The following is a 21,774-nucleotide window of genomic DNA, read 5'->3' on the forward strand; positions in this document are numbered from 1 at the left end:
TTCCTATAAACTAAACAAAGTATTGGAAAGAATTCCTACTCCACACTATTCTCTCCTCCATAGCAATTAACTATTACCAAACAACCTCAGCAAAGCTAAAATTAGCACCTATTACATGAGTTTTTAATACTGCTGGTTATTCATGGTTTCCTTGTTTTTTAATGGATCTTCTCGATACGTTTTTAGGAGAGTAACTTTAATATATTGACTCAAATTTCCTATGGAATAGACTGAATCTCACATTAGCATTTTTTTCTATGTATATCTCATACCATACCCCCTTTTAACTTCCTCTTAAAGAACTGCCTCAAAGCTTAATATGAATCTGCCTCAATGTTGTAAGGCGCCATATTATTTCCATTAACTATTTTGCATCATGATCAGCCTGTACATTAGCAAGTGGTTACATATTAATTGTTCCTGCCTGAAAACTGTCTATAAAAATAATGTGAATCAGTGTCCCATTATATTGGTGCACATCAGTTTAAAAATTGTTACTGGATTAAATCATCTAAATAATAACTCTAGCTCCTTCTTATGTGCAAATCTTTTAAGAAATCTATATTTAAATCTCCACAAACCACTGTTTCTTCTTGTCTGATGGGTAGTTCAATAATGCTTCTAGATATCTCATAAGTAGCATAAAGTTTCCTAGATGAGATCTGCAGAGAAGTATTCTGCTCTAATAACTTAAAAACACATGCTTCTAGGTTCTGATCAATGCAAAAACTATTTGTTTCAATATTTTTTACTTTTGTGTTCAACTTTTACACGTGTAGTATTTGCTTCCTCGTACTAAGTTAGTGTGGGTCCTCTGAGACCGATCTCTGAACTTTTATACTGTGCCATATTTCAGGGGCGATTGTGTCAGTGCAGTCTAGGTGGCATGTAGCTGGTCTTAATACTTCTACGTCTTCAAAAATTTGTCGCGTATGCTTTTTTTTATTAAGTCCTGGAATGTATCCATTTCAAGTTCTTGATGGAAATCTGTCATTGGCACCGACCTGAGAGGTTTTAAAATTAATCTGAAACATCTACTTTGATGAATCTGAAGGGCTCTGGCGTTGGTCTTACCTGTGGAACCCCACATCGTGCACCCGTATAGTATAACTAGCACAGTCCTAACTCTGTAGGACATTCACTTAAGTACTTGTTATTGGTGAAATATCTTATATATCAGTCTCATAAGTTTTGCGCTTTTTGTCTGACTGTGTGATTTCAGTAATAGTTTTTTGTCTAAAATTGTTTAGAGGTATCTTACTTGGTTTGTCAAATTAACATGTGTGTTACTGACGATCGTTAGGTTTCTTAGGTCTTATCTGTGCCTGGTAATCAAAATTGCTTTTGTTATGCCTTGTATTCAAAGAATGTAACACTGAATCGAAACAATACAGTACTGACAGCAATCATTGTTTCAGGTTCAAAGCAGGTATATCAATAAAACTTGATAATTTCCGCTACTTTGCAAGGTCAGGAGGGACAGGGAGACTTCCTGTATACCCTACGGATGAAGTTAATTTGCGTGCTAGTCATTCAATGAATATCTGATGTCTGTCATCCTGAATTCCCAAATTTATGTTGACATTAGACCTTAAATCATCTAAGGTAAATACCCTGCATATTTGTTGGTTGTGACCTATTTTACCTAGAGCTCATCGATTGTTTAATTAAACAAGGACACAATATTATCGCCTGAAGGAGAGTCTGAGTTGAGCTACGGTAAGTCCATGAGCACCACCTGCTTGCTGCAATTGTTTTGCAGATGAGGAGTGGCGGCTGGAGGACAAAAGCAGCACCACGCTCTCAGTGGACACTGGCTGCATGCAGCTGTTGGCGGACGCCCTGGACCACCCCAGGTGTCCACTGGAAGACCTGCCACCGGAAACCACCCAGCAGCGCCAGCAGTGCCGCGAGCAGCTGTGGGACGATATGGTGCAGAGGTCGCCCCACATACCCATCACCAGCTACCTGGCCTACACGCAGAGGGCGAACGTCAACCTGTGCCTCTTAGCCTGGATGGCTGTCAACTCACGGGGCATTTGCCAGGACGTCCCATTCAGTGTGGTACAGTCCGTCCATGATGCTCGCTGCTATTTCGACAGCCCTGACGATCAGTCCTGCCTGCAGTCGAACGCCACAGACGCCATCTGCTCTGTCTCCAGAGCTATTCTGCTGCTGAAGTGTCGCGATTTTTCTTCCTCTACGCCGCCAGAGTTGTGTATCGTCAGATTTTACACAAATGGATCGTACACGACGACGGCCAATGCAACGTGGGGTGACAGGAACTACAAATGGTACGGAAAGCCAACGGAGAGAACGCTGCGGTACAAAGACACTTTAAACAGTGCCACTTTGAAATATAAAGATTTTAAAATCGACGGCTTAAAACCTCTAGAAATGACATTTATAGGACTGAACATCATTTTCCGCATTTTGACTGTTGGAGCGTATGTGTACCTTCCCCAGTTACGTAATTTGCCCGGTATGATATTCTTGTCCTTTCAGATCACGGGTATAGTCCAGATCCTGTGTTCTGAGATCGTGTATCGTGTGGCAGGTGTCCCCGACTTATCTACGATGGTACTAATCGATAGCGCCCTCACACTTCTCAGCTGTATCTGGCTAAACTCGTTCTGCTACCAAATGTACGCATGCATTCGCCATCTCAGGTTACCTAACGACCTGCTACCTGCTGAAGCGAGAAAGGTATTCTGTCGTCAGGTGCTGTGTGTGCTAATAACCTGGACTATAGTGTGCACAGCAAGTATAGTTATGGAAAGTATCAGCAAATATTTTCTTTTATACAGCCGGATAGCATGCCTCACGGGGATTTCATTGTCGATCATTTTCAATTTGGTTTGTCTCGGACTGATTGGATACATGCACCTGCGTACCAACAAATCCATGCGTAAACTCAGTATTTCCAGTAACACGAAACTCGGCTCGAAGAAACAACTCATTTACCTGTCAGTTAAGACCGTTTTCTTAAGTGGGATTGGTATAATCATTAGAATTGCTTTCCACCAGGTACAAGACATAGCACAGATTGTGTACTACGTACATATTGCCACAATGATGCAAGGACCACTGCTGTTTGTGCTTTTCATTTGTAACGAAACAACGCTCCCTGTTCTCAAGTACAGATTACTAGCATGTTGGAATCCAGAAATCGTCAGTTTAGGGCAGGAGTTGTGTTCTTCAGCTGAGAGAAATCTGGCAAAAAGGAGGAATGAAGAGCCCCTGGCTGCAGAATCGTCGTTGTAATCGCCGTGAGAGCTCTCCTCAAAGGACTGTCTTTATTGTAGAGTGTATAAAGGTAGAATCTAGCCCATACCGCAACATTAACTGTGACCAATATGTACAACCAGTGCCTCAGATTACTAATTTGTTCTTTAAGTAATTAATTTAATCTTTATTTGTACATGCCAGAGCTTCTCTGCGTATTTTAATGCACTGGGATTAAGTACTTACTGACTATAATTGATTCTGTATTAAATTAAGAGGAAAATTCTTGCTCCGCTTCTTCTGACCAGTTATATGGCGAAACTCTAGAATTTAAATAAAGACATTTTATGACATCTAACGTTTGTCAAAGACGAAAATGATACAAGAACTTCCTGTTTACTGTAAATTATTGTAACCACTGTTAGATAAAGTGAAGGCAACCCAATGTGCATGATTCATATTAAGCTGTTAACAGACCTGAGCATTTGCCTAATTTTTTCGAACTACGTAATCACTTAGTACATTATTAATTGCAGATTCATGGCTTGTCTGTTGCCCCACTGCAAATGGAACAGCCTGAGATTCGATCTTCGATTGCTCCTCGGAATTACCTTTTGCTGGCAGTTTTTCATAACTTTCACCTCATACGATATTGTACAGCATTACACTCCAGTTTGAGACGGAATTTTTCATTGACAGTATATTTATGTGCATATCCGAATAATTATTAACATAACTTATCTTATGAGAAACATGCAAATTTTATACAAGTGTGTAAAAGTTGTGCGTGTATATGATTTGTATTTCAAGAACTATGCCAAGGAAAATTAATGTCAATGTGAAATCAGAGGAAAAGCGACATTGAGACTCTTGAATGGAAGCAATGTGTCAATAAGTGTCTAAAAGCATTAGTTGAGCTGACTGAAAGTTCTAATCGAGAAACTGGCAGGAGACGTTATAGTAAAGGACACTGATAATTAATTGTATGTGTAAAATGCGTTTTGATATGAACGCAAACCATTAAAAGAAGCTGTGTTGCATGGGATTGGACTCTGGTGTTTGAGAGGCGGATTGGTGACTTGTTGAGCGAGAGATACATGAAGGTACTGCAGAAGACGTCAGAAGTTGATGTGCACCCTGGGTGGTAGTCTTAAACAAGAAAGAATGTTGTTTAAAATGTCATTTGTGCTAATAGAATTGTGGATGGAAAAACATGTGCCAGTAGTTAAACTAAAAGTGCATACGTTTTCCACCAATTTCGTTTAATTTGTCATCAATAAAAAGTCGCCCATTAGTAGTAAGTGGGAATGTTGAGTGCAGTTGCATATGATTTAATGATGTTCGTCCTTTTCTTATGAACAGTTATATCTTATGAACAGCTAGGCTGCACACACAAGTAACTTACTTACTAAAATTTTGTTTTAAGCGGATGCAACACATAAAAAATAAAAATTTTCTACTAAAATTCTGCAGCTACACAAAAAACTCCAGATCATGAAATTCGTTATCATTACCTTTAGTTCTTTTCATTCGTTTATATTTTAGTTTAATTTCTCCATCTTTAATAAATTGGAAGTCCCAGTTATCTATTATTTTATTGAACCTTTCAGGCAAACTAATTTTAAATTTATTATCGAGCTCAAGAGCAATTTTATCACCATATACAGCTTTTAAACATTCAGAATCAGTAATGTAATAACACTCATTTACATCAAGCTCACTAATCTTTTTAAACAGATTAGAATTGCTTGCATTATTGAGCTTCTTCAGTAGAGTGTCCATTTATATAGAACAAAAGTTTAATAATCTTTTAAATTTCTAATATTTATAAATATGACTGATGTATGGGATGAATTTCAATTTGACATCTTTGTCAAAAGAAGTAATAATCGGAGAGAGAAACAAGTTGAGTGTAATACTTGCAAAGCATATTTTAACCCATCATTAATTATAGAACACTTGAGAAATCAGGATCAGAGCAAACATGTTAGAGCATTAAAGAGAATTTAAGGAGAAGAATAGGAAAAGTACTTTGATAGCTAGAGGAAATAGATATAGAAATATGGGAGAAAATAAAAAATTCCGATTCTCTCTTTTCTACGATGCTGAAGCAAATAGTGAATTCAGATTTGCCAATTAATAATTTACCTACAAAATTACATTAAAGCCTATCTGTTATTTTTAAAAGTTTATCATTCTGTAGCCAAAAAGTTAGACAACGTAGAATACAACAAAATGCAACTAACTAATTTATTCTATTTCTGTAAGGAATGTGGTATGAATTTTTTTCTCTACATTACAAGATATATTTAATTTTTAATATCCATAAGGCACTGTATAATAAGTTTCTAGAACAACTCTTTTATCATACTGAAATGTAAATTTTTTCTTAACCTGTTTGTTAACCAGATTTTTAGTATCAACATCTCTGGTTATCTGATTGTATTCTAACTGTATATTTTCGTTTACTTTACTTTCTATTAGAATTATCATAGATTCACCATTCAACTTTTGAATATTCTTGTAATTTAATGCGAATCCTTTTACCTTCATTTCTGTCTTCTTATCATTTTTCTTGTAATAGTAACTTTTGGGACCTGTGGAAGCCCAATCTGTAATCCAATTATTTCCTAATTCATTAGTCCATTCACCTAACATACAACCTGTTTCCACAGTATTTTTACCATTAACAATATATAGTACAGTAACAGTATCAAAATATGCAACAGATTCTCCTAGTTTATCTAACATATCATACAATCTGAGCCTTGCATTTGATGTAGTGAATGCAGGTATGAAAATACTATTAGGTGCATTGTCTTCCATGGAGTAATCCTTGAAATTGTACCTCATCTGAACCATGTGCTCTGCAATAAAATTTACATTTAAGTTATCTAATCGGTCATCCAGTGGTATCTCATAAAATCTGTGCAAATCTGTCACATATTCTGTTTGACTCATATTTTGCCTTTGTCCAAATTTGCCCCATAATGATTTAAGACATATCTTAGCAACAGCTCGTTTTCCAGGATTTTCCTTTATTCTATCACAATCTAAGTCAATGTCCAATTTCTCTTTAACTATTTTGATGTATTCTTGATCACTTTCAAAATTATGTGAAATAGTTTCTAATTTTATTTTCATAAAGTCTTTAACATAATTTTTAAACAACATATTGCTCTTATTTTTAAAATCCCATACTTCATACACATCTAAAACTTCATATCCTTTTTCTACAGCTTTCTTCACTTCATCAGTCGACCAAGTTCAAATAAAACTTCTTTCTTCATCACTGTGATTGCATTTACTTATTTGTTCTTCCGCACATTGACACACAAAGCAAACAATATTGATTTGCATGCATACAGGTAAAACGGGATGATACAATCCCCTAGGTGCCAATACTTTACATTTTATTAAGCCATACCAATTTTTAGAATAGTATGATGTTCTATATATTTTTCTTGGATGTTGTTCAGGATAATAATCATAATATTGCACAGTAGGATACATACATCAATATATTTTATATTTTAGCTAATACCATCTGCTTTAGCTCTTAATTTTATTGCATTTGTTCGTCCACCATTAAATGCATCTCTTGGATTCAATGGTTCAACAATTTCAGAAAGCTGCTTTAATTTTTAGGCGTTTTATACTCTGTTGAATTCAGCCAATAACATTCCCACATTTCCACTAAATTGTATCCAGCGTTTCTTATTTCTGCACTTCTTCTTAAAGTCTTTTGATAAAGATCATCCATTGTTTCCTTGTTTTCATTGATAATAGTTTAACTTTTGAAACATCTTTTACATCCATGCCAATAACAACCATGGTATTGATAAACAGTATTATTTTCTTTATCAAATCCATCTAGTTTTGTTCCTGCAGTTCTTACTTTTCCACTATAAAGAGCATGTTGAATGTTGCTATTATTTAAACTATCCAACCAAGCTAGGGATTCTTTACTATAATTCACTTTCTGTTCCTTATACAATACTACAATTGTATTTTTCGGTAATTATTTAGATGTATAAATTGCCATACAAACGCCAACAATAGTTAAATAACAGAATGGATCAATGTTAACAATTTCCAGAAATTCTTTTCTTATTTCCAAGCAACCTCTTCTTAATATGTCTACATCAGAATTACAGTACTCATTAATTTCTTTCTTCATATTGAACACATAATTTTCGTTAACTCTGGAGCTGTGCCACTTAAGAAATGCTTCTCTATCTTGTGGCTTCATAGTGTCAATACAGTAGCATTCAGTATCAGGAACTGGTCCTATGCAGTTTTCATTTTCTGGAGTATTGAATAAATGTGGGAAGTAACCTTTCTTCAGTTCTTTCAAATCAAAAGTTTTTGGAAAACTACTAAGTGGTCCTTGTACAAAATTACTGCTATCTATAATTTTTATACCCAATTGCTTGATTTCCAACAACATCAGTTTAGTTCCTGTGTATATGGTATATGGTCTTATTGTATTTTCAACACAGTACTTCAAAATAAATTGTGAATCATAACCTTTTGCATAGTGAGCTATGAATGTGTGATAACTGTTCTTTTCAGATATCATCCACTTACAGAATTCATCATTTGTCTTAAATTTATAAACAGTATCACCTTTAAAATTGTGGACAATTATTAGATTTGGAATGTGTGTTCCAGTTTATTTGAGTTGTTTCATAATCAAACCACATGTATCTTTCAGTGTAGGTACAATTCACTTTCTTAGGAAAGCCTTTTTTACAACATTTAAACTCTTTACAACCAACTATTTTGTTACATTCGAAACACTGGTAAATACAAAAATCTTTGAATTCTCCATTAACATAACAACCTTCTTTATTACAATTTATTACAATACAACCTTGCACTATAAACTCTTCATCAAATTTTCTTTCGCAGATACCACCTTTTTGCAATACACTTTGCATATAACATTTATGATTTCCAATTTCCACTACGTGTTTACAATTACAAGTTGAAAGCCACGTTTATGTTCTTTAGATTTTAAACAAATCTTTTTACATCCTGCACACTTGTAAGCTGTATCACAAACTTCTTGGTGATTGTTGAAGTATTCTGCATTATAATAGTACCTATTGCATTTCTCACAATAAATCTTAATTTCTTCACTTTCATGTTCTGGACTTTTACATAATATGCACACTTTTCTGTCTATTTTACATCTGTGAGCATCCTTGTCGTTATATGGCTTGTTGCATTTATCACAGAAGTATACTGATCCCAAGAAAGCAGTCATACTGTTAATTACAGCGATATGGTTCTATTCTTTGTACACATAAATCTTCATATCTTTCTTAGCACCACTATAGATAACCACATTGAAATTTTCGGCACATACAACATTTATTTGCATATCCAACAATTCTTCAACACTTTTAATGTCATGTAAAGTAAATACTTCTTCGTTGTATTCACCCAACTGATTACATAACATATCAGTTAACTCTTCCTGTAATTTGTATTTATCTCCTTCTCTAATTTTCTTAATCTCGTTTGTAGTTAGTTCTCTTCCCAAAATATTATCTGTTTGGTATGTCAGAGCCACAACTACAGCCCTAGGACAGCACAGATTATCATCGTTTTTAATTCTTGTAATGCTTCTCTTTGTCTTTTGGTCTTCAGTTAGATTTATTATTTTTTTACCTTTACCACCTCCAGGAATTGCTAACATCTGAATATTAAACAATGTTTCTGCTATATCGACACTTTCCTCTGATGTTAAGATGGCCCTCATTTTATTGCACAAAACTTTAACAACACTCGAGTATTATTCAATGCATATAACCTGTAGAAATTGGATAAAATATTTTTGGGTTATTGACTGTTATATTCAGCTTATCTCCTTTTCTGAAATTAGTCCTCTTTTTAGCTACATTTACCATGGAATTGAGTGCTTTCGTTATGTAATCTGTTTTCTCATTAACAGTATCCATTTTAGCAATGTTGGAACTAATTTCTTTAAACTCAAATAAATGCTTTTCAGATGGCTCAGCTTCATTTCTTTATCAAATATTTTACTTCAAATGGGTAGATTTGATCTAACCTTACTATTTTTTCCTCTCTTGCTGGATGAGGCTTTTCAATAAGATCATCATAAAACCCGTAAAAGTAATTTATATTCAGTACACTTTTTGGTCTGAATCTAGTTTTTTTCAAATACATTTGGATGAAATCTAAAGATTGTAATACAATGGTATTAATTAACTTTGATTTCTTCAATGTACTGTGTCTTTTAATACCAAGATTTTGAGATCTAGCTTTAAGTTCACTTGCTTTTAATTTTTCAAGAGCTCTTGTGGGAAGAGTCAAATTATTTGAAATAATTAAGTTGATCATCCTTTCTAAGTGTATTATATCCTCATAAATTATTCCTTCTACAGTAATCATGAAGTTCAGCAACTGTAAAGTTTCTCAGTGAGACTTCCATTTTACTATCTTTTATTATAGAAAAAATTTCATTAGCTTTGAAGAAATGGGCAGTGGTAAATTATTTGAAACAACTGAATTAATTAAATCATCTATTCTAAATCTGTTGTGTACTGGTAAATTATTCCTTCTGCAATAATCATGAAGTTAAGCGCCTGTAAAATATTCCAGAGAGGCTTCCATTTATTAAGGAATTAAAAAAAAACATTGGCTTGAAAAAAATGAGAATTTTCATTTTTAATGTGTGTATTTGTCTGTAAATGTTTTTTAAGTTCGCTTTTAACTATTTTTTTTCCACACTCACACACTACTTTTCTTTTTTGTCTATATCCTAGTTGACAAGTCTGTAATCTCCTTGCAAGTTTATCCCTAGAAGTAAAAACAGCCAAGATCTTTAATTTCTTGACAGCCAATACCTTTTTTAAAATGTTTTAACTGATGTTGTTGTTTGTAAAAAGAAAGAAAATCTTTCATATCCTTGAACATTGCGAAAGGACTCTTATAATTTAATATAAACTGTTCAAAACATTCTTTTTTGTTATTATATGCATTTTTTGTAATCATTTTATTACATTCTTTACACATATATTAAAGCTTATCCTTTGCGTATTTGTGTAAATAAAAGTTATCAATTGACTTCTCTACTTCACATTTTTACACATCTTGTGTGCTTCCATTTATTGAAATAAAATTTTCATTAATAATTAAAATTATTCCTTAATAAACGATTCCTCTGTAATGTTGCTGTGGGCTTGATAGCTGTATAGATAAACTATTTACATTCTTAATTTTCCTGCTATCACTAGTATTTCTACTGTGTGTTTTTTATTTCATTTATGCACATAATACACATTCCACGAAAAGGAAATTATTATCTTTAATGACACACTTTTAAAGAAATTGCAGATGTCTGAATAATTAACATACCATGACGCTTACTGATAGTAAAATTTAAAGGTGAACAATTCGTTCACCTTAATAGGTAATGAAAAATTTTAATTTACTAATGTATTTTCATTCTATATAAATGGCAGTTGTCACTAGTTCAGAATCATCTATGCTGAACATTTTCAAATTCATTCAAGAAAAGATGTATGAATTAAATTTAGGAAGTTGGTTCAATGACATTTAGATTCCCTTGATTAATAAAAAAGATGTTTTGATAACAAATGACATTTTGTACTTTGTTCATTATGGTATTGCAGGGTTGCCAAGCATCTACCCTGAAAATACTAAATGGATAAAAGGAGATTTTCTTAAATCCTTGAAAAATTATAATCTGGAATACAAAGAAATAAAACATAATCCATTAATGCTAGAGTGTGAATACATTCAAAGTGAATCAAAAACACTTGCTCCTCATAATTTACTCCAAAAAACATGAATTTTAGTGTCAGTTAGAAACTTTAAGAACCTTGCAATGAGTTTGAGAACTAAAGTAGCTAATGAAATTAAACGTTACTATATTACTCTTGAAGAAATATTTCGCGATTATGCTGACTATGTAAAAGAATATAAAGCCATTCAATCTCAAAAAATTATCGAACGGAAAGCAATAGAATTAAAAGAAACTGAAAAAGGATGTCTACTATTAAGAGAAGTAATATCTCATGTAGTGGAGGTGAAGAAAGAACAAATTATATACATTGTCACATCTGAGCAGAACGCCAAGAAAGATTATTTTAAAGTTGGTGGCAAATTATCTGAAAATCATCTTACAAAAAGATTTTCAAGCTATAATAGTAGAAGACCTAAAGAAGATAAAATATTTTATGTTAGAAAATATAAATATGCTGATTATAAATTAATAGAGCAAATGCTTAATATTTCTTTTGGTGTACGCAGAGTAGATAAAAGAAAAGAAATAACCAATATACACTTCAACACATTATCTTACTTCATTGAGAATTTATGTGACCGATCCAACAATATTGCTGATTAAGTAAATGAAGAGAGAAAAAGTATTTAAGATGAAATTTTAACTGTCCCTGACATAGAATTTTGATTTACTAATGTATTTTAATTCTATATAAATGGAGGCCCTTATTGGTCTAGAGAATAAGAAGCTCGCTTATAACAGCCAAAATACTTTGGTAATTATTGATGGAAATAATGAACTATAGTTTAAAGCTATAGATTTTGCTGAAGTATTAGACTATAAAAAATCTAGGGATACTATTAAAAACATGTGTATGATGTAGATAAACAAAGATTTAAAGATTTTATGGACGCTATAAAACAAGGCATTCAAAATATTCATACAAAAACTATATATACTAATGAATCAGGATTATATTGCTTAATATTACAATCAAAAAAAGAAGAGGCAAAAGCATTCAGAAAATGGGTTACACATGAAGTTTTACCAGCAATTCGTGAACATGGTGAATATAAGATGATTGATGCTTATAAATACCAAAAAAAATATTTACATGAAATACGTGAATTGGATAAAAAAGAAATCGAAAATTTGAGGCAAACAGTTAATATGACATTTGGTGTAATAAACAAAAGAAACAGGGAAATAGATACACTATTACCACATGTTGTTCCTCAAACCAACAATAAAAATATAAGACCAGCTTTTGTTGTCTTAAGATTATATAATTTTAATTATGAATACTATGTCGTCTGAGCACAATTAAAAAATGTACAAAGGCAAATGAAGATAACCACAAATATGTACCAAAACCGAGAACTAATTTTAAAAATTGATTATAGACCAAATTCAATAAATTTATATCAATGAATGAAAGAAAATTTGAGAATTGTTTGCCATCGAAATTATTTCAGTACTTTGGATAACTATACACAAGAAGAATTAATTAAAGATATAATGAATCTTCTTCATCATATTGAATTAATGTAAGTCAGTGCTGTTTTTTAAAGTATTCATAAACACTTTCATCAGTTGATTGATTTATGAATGTAGAAATTGTATCTTCTTCATCATCATCACAATAGAAAGAGTGAAAGTGTCAGTTTCCTCATTCGTACTACTTGATACATTTATATAGAAAATTTTTTTAATAGATTTGTGGTCAACCAACTATTACTCTATCTTTATTTACCCAACTATTGTGTGAATTATCAAAACCTAACCATTTAACATACACTTTAGCTCCTTTATTTATCAGAACTTTTCAACCAAATACACATCTGGATATTTCTTTTTTGTAGTTCTTGCTCATAAAAAATACTTTCAATATCTTTCCATTTCTACGTGATATGGATTAGAATGAATGATGGATTCAATTTCAAAAATTTCTGTTGACCAATTAGCTGTATAACCTTTCTCAAAAAGAACTTTTAGGTTACTAATTCTAACTTTATCACCTTTTTTAAATTTAGCTTTTTCATTATGTACAATGTTACTTGTTTTTAAACTTTTTCAGTAATTTCTATTGGTTTCCTTTTTATAGTTCAATGAACTGTGTTATTGTATTCGTCAGCTACTTTCGATACTAGATCGATCCATTAATAATTTCCTTGTAAAGCAAATTTCTTCAACATCTTTTCTTTTAAGTGTTCTGTTAAAACGTTAAGTCTGAAAAAGTTGAATAATGATTGATGCTGTATTTCTTCATCAATTTTTGAAAATCGTTGTTATAGAATTCTTTACCATTATCTGTTTGAAAATTTTTTGGTTTTCTAACATTAAAACTTTTTCGAATGCATCAGCCACATTCTTACCTGTTTTGTCTGTAACTGCAACAGCCCATGAAAATTTCGAAAAGACATCAATAACAATCAATAAATATTTATATCCTTTGTTTATTTTTGAAATTCCTTTTAACTTGCCAGAATCCATTTTGACTAGATCAGCTTGCCATAAATCATCTATACCGAGAGAAACTACATGTCCTCTTTTATAATTTTTTCTCATTGGCTTATGTAATTAATTAATAATTACTTCACAAATAAAAAGGTCGCCAAATCCTACAAATTTTTTTGACAAATTTACTATTATTCTTTTTACAAATTGTACAAAGATCTTCAATTCTTTGTCTTCCATTTTTTGTTGTTACTCAGTGTGGATTCTGTGTATCAGTAAATTTTTTACACTTAATGCAATAAATGTGATAATCATGTGAAGTGTCGTTGTCCATTTATATGCAGATAAAATTGATTAAACTTTTAAATTATTTCACCAAGTACAAGTACATTCACATCAGCTGGAACTGTTTTAACAGAATCCTTCAATCTTACAGTTAGAAAGTTTGATTTGTGTATGTTTATGGATTGATTATTATTATTTATTTGGAATAGCTTATCAGGAACACTTACTGTAATATCAAAATCAGCAAAATTCAAGTTTCTATTTATATCCTTTATGACAACAATAATTCTTTTAAGCATGAAATTGTCCTAGAAACTGTACATTTGTTGCTCATCCCCTGTCATAAAAGTAAATTCAATTAATTGTTTATCATATACTTTATCTTTAAGATTACTTAACTGTTCTAAGTATGGAGTTAAATTTATTTTTGAGAAATAATCCTGAAAAGCTTTTTCTATTTCCTTCTTTGAGAAATAATCTGTAAAAGCTTTTTCTACTTTCATGACATTCTTAATAGTTATGTGGTTATTTTGATTAATGTGATTCATAATTTTATTATATTATGTATTGGTAACATAGTTATTAAATTGTGTTAAACTGCTTATATATTCTGGTTTTGTAACAAAATTTAATAGTCCATTATCAAAATAGTGCTGTTAACTACATCTTTTGCACCAATTGGATCATTTACATTAACAAGTCTTCTATTTTTAAAACTAATATAACCTTTATTTATTTTAAAAATAACATTAAGTTCTTTCTGAAATTGCTGCATTGCATAGGCTATCTTTGGATCTATTAATGATCGAAATTGCTTAATCATATTTTCTAGATTGAATGCAGTTCCGCTAAGACCTTCACTTTGGCCTATTTTATTTTCAATTATGTCCATTGAATAAATCCTAAATTTCATTAAACATATAATTCTCACATAACATTTTTAAAACAAAGAGGCAGAAATGACCACAAATTACTTCATTAAAGTTCAGTATTCTTTCTGTATTGTAGTATAGTTCAGTTTTTCCTAAATAGTTGACTAGCTGTTTTGGTATATTACCACCAAATGAATCAAAAACAAATTTTAAATTTTTAACTTTATAATAACAAATCCAATGAGTACCAAGATGATCAGATGTATCTAAATTAGCTATTCCAGATTCATATTCTCTTGGATGATTTGGCAATTCAGCAGTCATGTATACACAACAGAAGTGTTTAATTTTCAGTTGTTTATCAAGTTTTCCTATATCTAAATTACTTAATGCTTTAGGATATTTATCAATTACTTTTTCGAATTTTTTTTACTTTTTTTAGTCCAGTGCCAGCTTTCTTCTCCATTTCCAAATAATGCAGCTAATAATAATGGAAGAAATCCACCTTCATTTTGTGTTAGTCCTTTACATTCTTTCTTTTTTCTTGTTGTTGTTGTTGTTGTTGTCTTCAGTCCTAAGACTGGTTTGATGGAGCTCTCCATGCTACTCTATCCTGTGAAAGCTTCTTCATCTCCCAGTACTTACTGCAACCTATGTCCTTTGAATCTGCTTAATGTGTTCATCTCTTGGTCTCCCTCTACGATTTTTACCCTCCACGCTGCCCTCTGATGCTAAATTTGTGATCCCTTGATGCCTAAGAACATGTCCTACCAACCAGTCCCTTCTTCTTGTCAAGTTGTGCCACAAACTCCTCTTCTCCCCAATTCTTTTTTGTTAAACATTCAATATTTTTTTTTACAACAGGAATATCTAATGTAACAAGTAAATTTCCACCAACTTTCTTTTCCTTCTTTCTCTTTTGAACATCTGTTAAAAATGGTTGAATTGCATTTACTTGTTCATTATTCAATTTTAATTTAATTGATTTTGGTTTAGTCTTGCCACTAGACAGCAAAGTATAATAAATAGTAAAATTGTTCATTTATATAGGATCAAAAATTTAATAAAGATTAATATTTTTATACTCCCCACCCATTGTGATCCACACCTAAACCCATCCCTAATTTTCGCTTCCCATACATTATTCCTCTAACTAGTGTTGCTGAAACTTTTTCACCTAAAGAAGCATCAGTTGCATGCATTGCTTCTGTTGCAACAAACTGAAGTTCATTATCAGCTTCATGTCTTTTCTCTAAATCTTTATGATCGTGATAAGCAATGTCATGTTGCTTACAAGCTTCATCTAATTGATTTATGCTTTTATCTCCTCTTGCTAGTCGCTCTTCAAGTTTAGTGAATGGTCCACAGTAATTAAATCCTGATAGATGCATCTGAGGCATTGAAACATTATTTAAAACCAAATTGACTAATCCTTTACCATGTTTTTCACTCTTCCAAAATGTATGAGGAAGATTATTCAAAATTCTAATTAACTATGGAATTTCTTTTGGATTATTGACGACAGAATCACTACATTTATTTGTCAACATTTGCAGTATTCCAACTTCTTCACTGTGATAATTTTTTTCCAGCTAGTTCTTCACCATGGATTACTGCTAATCTATCAATTAATTGTCTAACATCATTCAACCAGACATATTCAATTGGTTTTTCTGTATATTTTTTAAATAAGCATTCACCAGTTTTTTCGTCTGAACTTATATATAAATCTCATGTAATTTTCTTGGAAAGATGAAGTTCAACAATCTCTTTTATCAAATATTTATATTTATTAGCTCTACTCGATTTTATTTTATTTGGATTATTGTCAGAATATAATGCTCCTGATTCAATCAATACATCTGCATAATTTGACAGATCAGAACTTGTGAATTGTGTGTTCATATCATCATGGATTGTCTTTTAACTGTTTTCTTTCTTCATCATAATTATCTAACAACTTTGTTATTTATGATTTGCTTAATGTGTAATCTCTTTTGATTGTTGGAACATCGTTAAATTCCACAAAAAATAAGGAATCATTTGTTTTTCAACTTCTATATTTTCTTCAATAGCTTTCAGATCATTGTCACCTAATCCTTCAATTCCTTGTTTTACTTGTTCGATGGCATCGATAACTGATTGATCATCTTTTTTAAATTTTTCATCCTACGTTCTTGGCTGTTTTTTCCATTTTTAAAATTTTTCTTTTAACTGTTCTTTTACTCTCTTGTTCTGTCTAGATTTTTTAACGATTTCTAGATCGTATTTTGCAAATATTTATTTAAGAAAAAAACATTAATTAAAATATTTATATTTTTATGAAATGTTGTATTTTATTTCTAAACTTATCTTCATTTGGTTTTCTAGAGATATCTATTGTGAAAAATCCAAACTGATCATTCCAACATTTGCTACAAATTTCTTTAAAATTATCAAATTTTAAATCTCCTCCAACAAATTCATGGTAAATATGCTTTAAATTTGTATCGTATCGAAACTTCCCGGCAGATTAAAACTTTGTGCCAGACTGAGACTCGAACTCGGGACCTTTGCGTTTCACAGGCAAGTGCTCTACCAACTGAGCTACCCGAGCACAACTCACACCCTGTCCTCACAGCCTTACTTCTGCCAGCGCCTTGTCTCCCACCTTCCAAACTTTCAAGAAGCTCTCCTGCGAACCATACAGAACTAGCACTCCTGAAAGAAAGGATACTGCAGAGACATGGCTTAGCCACAGGCTCGGGGAGTGTGCACTGATATGAAACTTCCTGGCAGATTAAAACTGTGTGACAGACCGAGCTCGAACTCGGGACCTTGGCCTTTCGCGGGAAAGTGCTCTACCAACTGAGCCACCCAAGCACGACTCATGCCCCATCCTCATAGCCTTACTTTAGCCAGTGCTTCGACTCCTACCTTCCAAACTTTACAGAAGCTCTCCTGCCAACCATGCATGTATCATCTTGTCTAAAGATATTTAAAAAAATTAAGTTATCTCTTACTAGTTGTTTTGGTAGCTTAGGTAAGTTTGAGCTGAGTATAAACAATCTGTTCCTTTGTGTCTACCTCTAGTAAAATAATTTCGAATAATATCTTGATTTTCTAGAATGAAGTCATCAAATACAACAACTGAATTATCTAGGCATTGTTCTAAAGGGACTATTTCTTCATTATTTCCAATGAACGTAGCTATTTTTTCATTATGCTTATCTTGAATTTTTTCACATCTTTTTATAAATTCTTGATATTTTGGCTGATCTAAACTTTTTGAATAAACATACAAATTATTAATTTTATTCCAATTCAGCCATCCTGGAGCTAAAATATAATTATCAGTCGTTAACGTTGTTTTACCACAACCACTTGGTCTAATTATTGCACATCTAATAGAATTTGGTATAAGTTTACCATGTTTGTTTTCGACTTCTTTTCTGGAATTCTTATTTTTGGTTCCCAATTTGTTTTGATCATTTATTAATAAAAAAATTTTAAATATTAAATGGACAGATTATCTCAATTAAGTAGTAATTCATCTGTTCTCAAAAAAAGATGACTGTTCAATACAGAATGGTTTTAGTAGTGTTTCATAAGTTTCATAAGTCCAAATATTACATCGAAAAGTAATAAACTTTATTGTGATGGAGAAACAATAGAAATTCCTGTAGGTCAGTGCAGTTTGAAAAATTTAGAAAAATTTATTCATTTGAATAGGCCAAATACTCACATTAAAGGAGATGAAATTTTAAACAGAATTGTTATTGAAAGTGATATGATATAAATTGTATATGGATACAGCAGATAGTATTGGAAGTTTACTTGGTTTTAGTAATCAAGTTCTTCAAGCTAAAGACAAAGTTGTAGCTAAAGATGTTCCTAAATAATTTCATTTGAATTAATCAATATAAATTTCATTCTTGCTGATGGAATGTTTGTGAGGCATACCGAGTATTTTCACAGAGAAACTAATATTTTTGCTTCATTCAAGCCTAATGCAGAATTTGGTGGACCAATACTTCATGGACCGAATTATCCTGCAAATATTCCAATTTTTTATCCAATTCAAGACAGAAATTATTGTAACTGATGAAAACGATAATTTAATTGACTTTAATGGTGCTTGTGTTACAGTTATTTTAGAAATTTCTTAGTCTGCTTTGCTGAAACTAATATTTTTTATTCGTAAATAAATCATGAACAAAGCCGAAAGTTACAGTTTTATTCATTCCCTGTGAATGAAAAGACTAAAAATAATTTGAATCTCCCCAACAAGAACACAGAGATTAATATGAATATTGGAGATGGTTGGGTTCATCCAAATCATGCTCAATTGCACATGAATTTCAATACTATGGGAACTGATGGTACAGATTAGCCAACTTATGATGGAAAATACAATAAGAAATTAATCTATAATTATGTAGCAAAACTATTCGATGTTATCAACATAAAGAAAGGAAACAATATTTTGTCTAGAATGGAATTTCCATTTATTTCTTCATCGTCTCTTATTCAATTGACTTCGACTATAGCCAACGAGTTAATCATGAAAGGTTATATTCTTAATAATGGAAAGATCAAAAATAAGAAAAATGAAGTAGTTTATCCATTAGAATTATTTGGTGGATTTTTTAAAGATTATAAAGAAACAATGTGGGAAAGAGATTTAACAGTTATTTTTACAGGGTCATTGAGTGCTGGAGATTCTCTTTTTTGTTGGTCAGATCGTAACCAAGCTGGAGTTGAGGATGTAAATACACTTCCAAAAGAGGGAAAAATTGTTGTAGAAACAATGGAAATTTGTGTTGCTGTTGTTAAATTTGGAGCAGAATATTCGATTGAATTAGAACAAGATAGACTTAATGGAGTGTAGCCATGTATGGAAGTGAAACATGGACGATAACTAGTTTGGACAAGAAGAGAATAGAAGCTTTCGAAATGTGGTGCTACAGAAGAATGCTGAAGATAAGGTGGGTAGATGACATAACTAATGAGGAGGTATTGAATAGGATTGGGGAGAAAAGAAGTTTGTGGCACAACTTGACTAGAAGAAGGGATCGGTTGGTAGGACATGTTCTGAGGCATCAAGGGATCACAAATTTAGCATTGGAGGGCACCGTGGAGGGTAAAAATCATAGAGGGAGACCAAGAGATGAATACACTAAGCAGATTCAGAAGGATGTAGGTTGCAGTAGGTACTGGGAGATGAAGAAGCTTGCACAGGATAGAGTAGCATGGAGAGCTGCATCAAACCAGTCCCAGGACTGAAGACCACAACAACAACAACAGACTTAAAAATCCAAAAATCTCCATATCTTTCTTTCGACCACAGACTGTATAGATTGCTGGATTAGACGAAAAAAGAAATTTTGAGTCAGATATTACAAGTTTCTGTAACTCTGCAGAAATTGATATGCCTTATTTCATCTTCGTTGTTTTCCAGAGAAAAAGGAAAAATAATTAGTTAACTGACTCTTCCTTATTCGATCATGTTAAATTGCAGAATAACTGTATTAAAAATGGAAGAAACGAGATTTTACCTCAAGAAATGTGGAATCTAGATCCGCCAAATAATTATTTAAAAGCTTATGATGCTTTCTTAGATTTTAAGAGAACTGCACAATTGAATGGTGATGTTAATGCGAGTCCATTCAGCTTTATTGAAAATTATCCTGTCTATGTTATAAATATGTCTAGAAGAATGAATGTATTAGCTTCACAGTGATGTAAACTTCAGATAATGCATACGTAACGTTTCGCAATCGTGCCACTGTTTTCGGCTGAGAAGTGGTGCATTACTTTCTGGGCATCCCTTGTATGTCAGTTAGGTGTCAGCTGTAAGTTCAGATATATTCAAGCTCTTAAAATCTCTTAAAAGTGTCCCCTTGCGGTTTGTTCTTTGGACATTGCAACGATAATTAATAAATATTACATCATGAGCAGATAAGCCAAGAGCATAAATTTGATCAGTGCGAATTACGGTTCTGTTTCAAGTATTGGTTGCGTATATATCGATAGAGGTACAAGTGTCTGTCCTATGACGAGTTGGCCCAAGTGGACGCAGTGCATGATTTGAGGAGGAAAGTGTCCATTTGCATTCAGAAAATGCAGGACTTTTCGTTATAAAATTTATGTCCACATTTCTGGCTACGATTACGTGTTCGTACAAAGATCCAGCACGTGAGTGTGCGGACTCAAAGCTAGAGAGTTGATAAGATACTTTGTGTTAAGAGGTTTAATTTCACTGAATTCGGGTTGTTTGTCCTCGTTTTTGGACATTAGCACGACATTGCGGAGTAAGTTTGCACGAATGTATATTATGCTACATATCACACCTGAGAAGCAAGTAGTTGCAGAGGCTTACAGAGCCAGAAGGGGTATTCGGCTTAAGCCACGTCTCCGGCAGAAGTACGACATGAAAACTGAGGTCCTGAAGTAGGCGCCTGAACTCAGCAAAGTGCTGCGGTGACGACTGCACGTTTGCACGCCCGAGTCATAATGTACAGTCGTCGCAAATCATTTCCGCTCTAATACTGCTAGAATTAACCATCATGCTTTTAATAATTTCCACAACGAAATTCTGTCTCCAAACCTGGCAGAAAACCCAAAGAGAGTCTAGTCATACATAAAACACACCAGTGGCAAGACGCAATCAATACCTTCACTGCGCGATAACAAAGGTGAAGTCACTGATGACAGTGCCACTAAAGCAGAGTTATTTAACATGGTTTTCCGAAACTCCTTCACCAAATAAGACGAAGTAAATATTCCTGAATTCCAATCAAGAACAACTGCCAAGATGAGAAACATAGAAGTAGATATCCTCAAAGTAACGAAGCAGCTTAAATCACTTAATAAAGGAAAGGCCTCCAGTCCAGATTGTATACCAGTCAGGTTCCTCTCGGAGTATGCTGATAAAATAGCTCCATATTTAGCAATTATATACAACCACTCGCTCACAGAAAGATCTGTACCTAAAGACTGGAAAATTGCTCAAGTCACACCCATATCCAAAAAGGGAAGTAGGAGTAATCCGCTGAATTACAGGCCTATATCACTAACGTCGATTTGCGGTAGGGTTTTGGAACATATACTGTATTCGAACATTATGGAGTACCTCGAAGAAAACGATTTATTGACATATAGTCAGCACTGTTT

The sequence above is a fragment of the Schistocerca cancellata genome, chromosome 11 (assembly GCF_023864275.1).
Source record: "Schistocerca cancellata isolate TAMUIC-IGC-003103 chromosome 11, iqSchCanc2.1, whole genome shotgun sequence".
NCBI classification, from domain to species: Eukaryota; Metazoa; Arthropoda; class Insecta; order Orthoptera; family Acrididae; genus Schistocerca; species Schistocerca cancellata.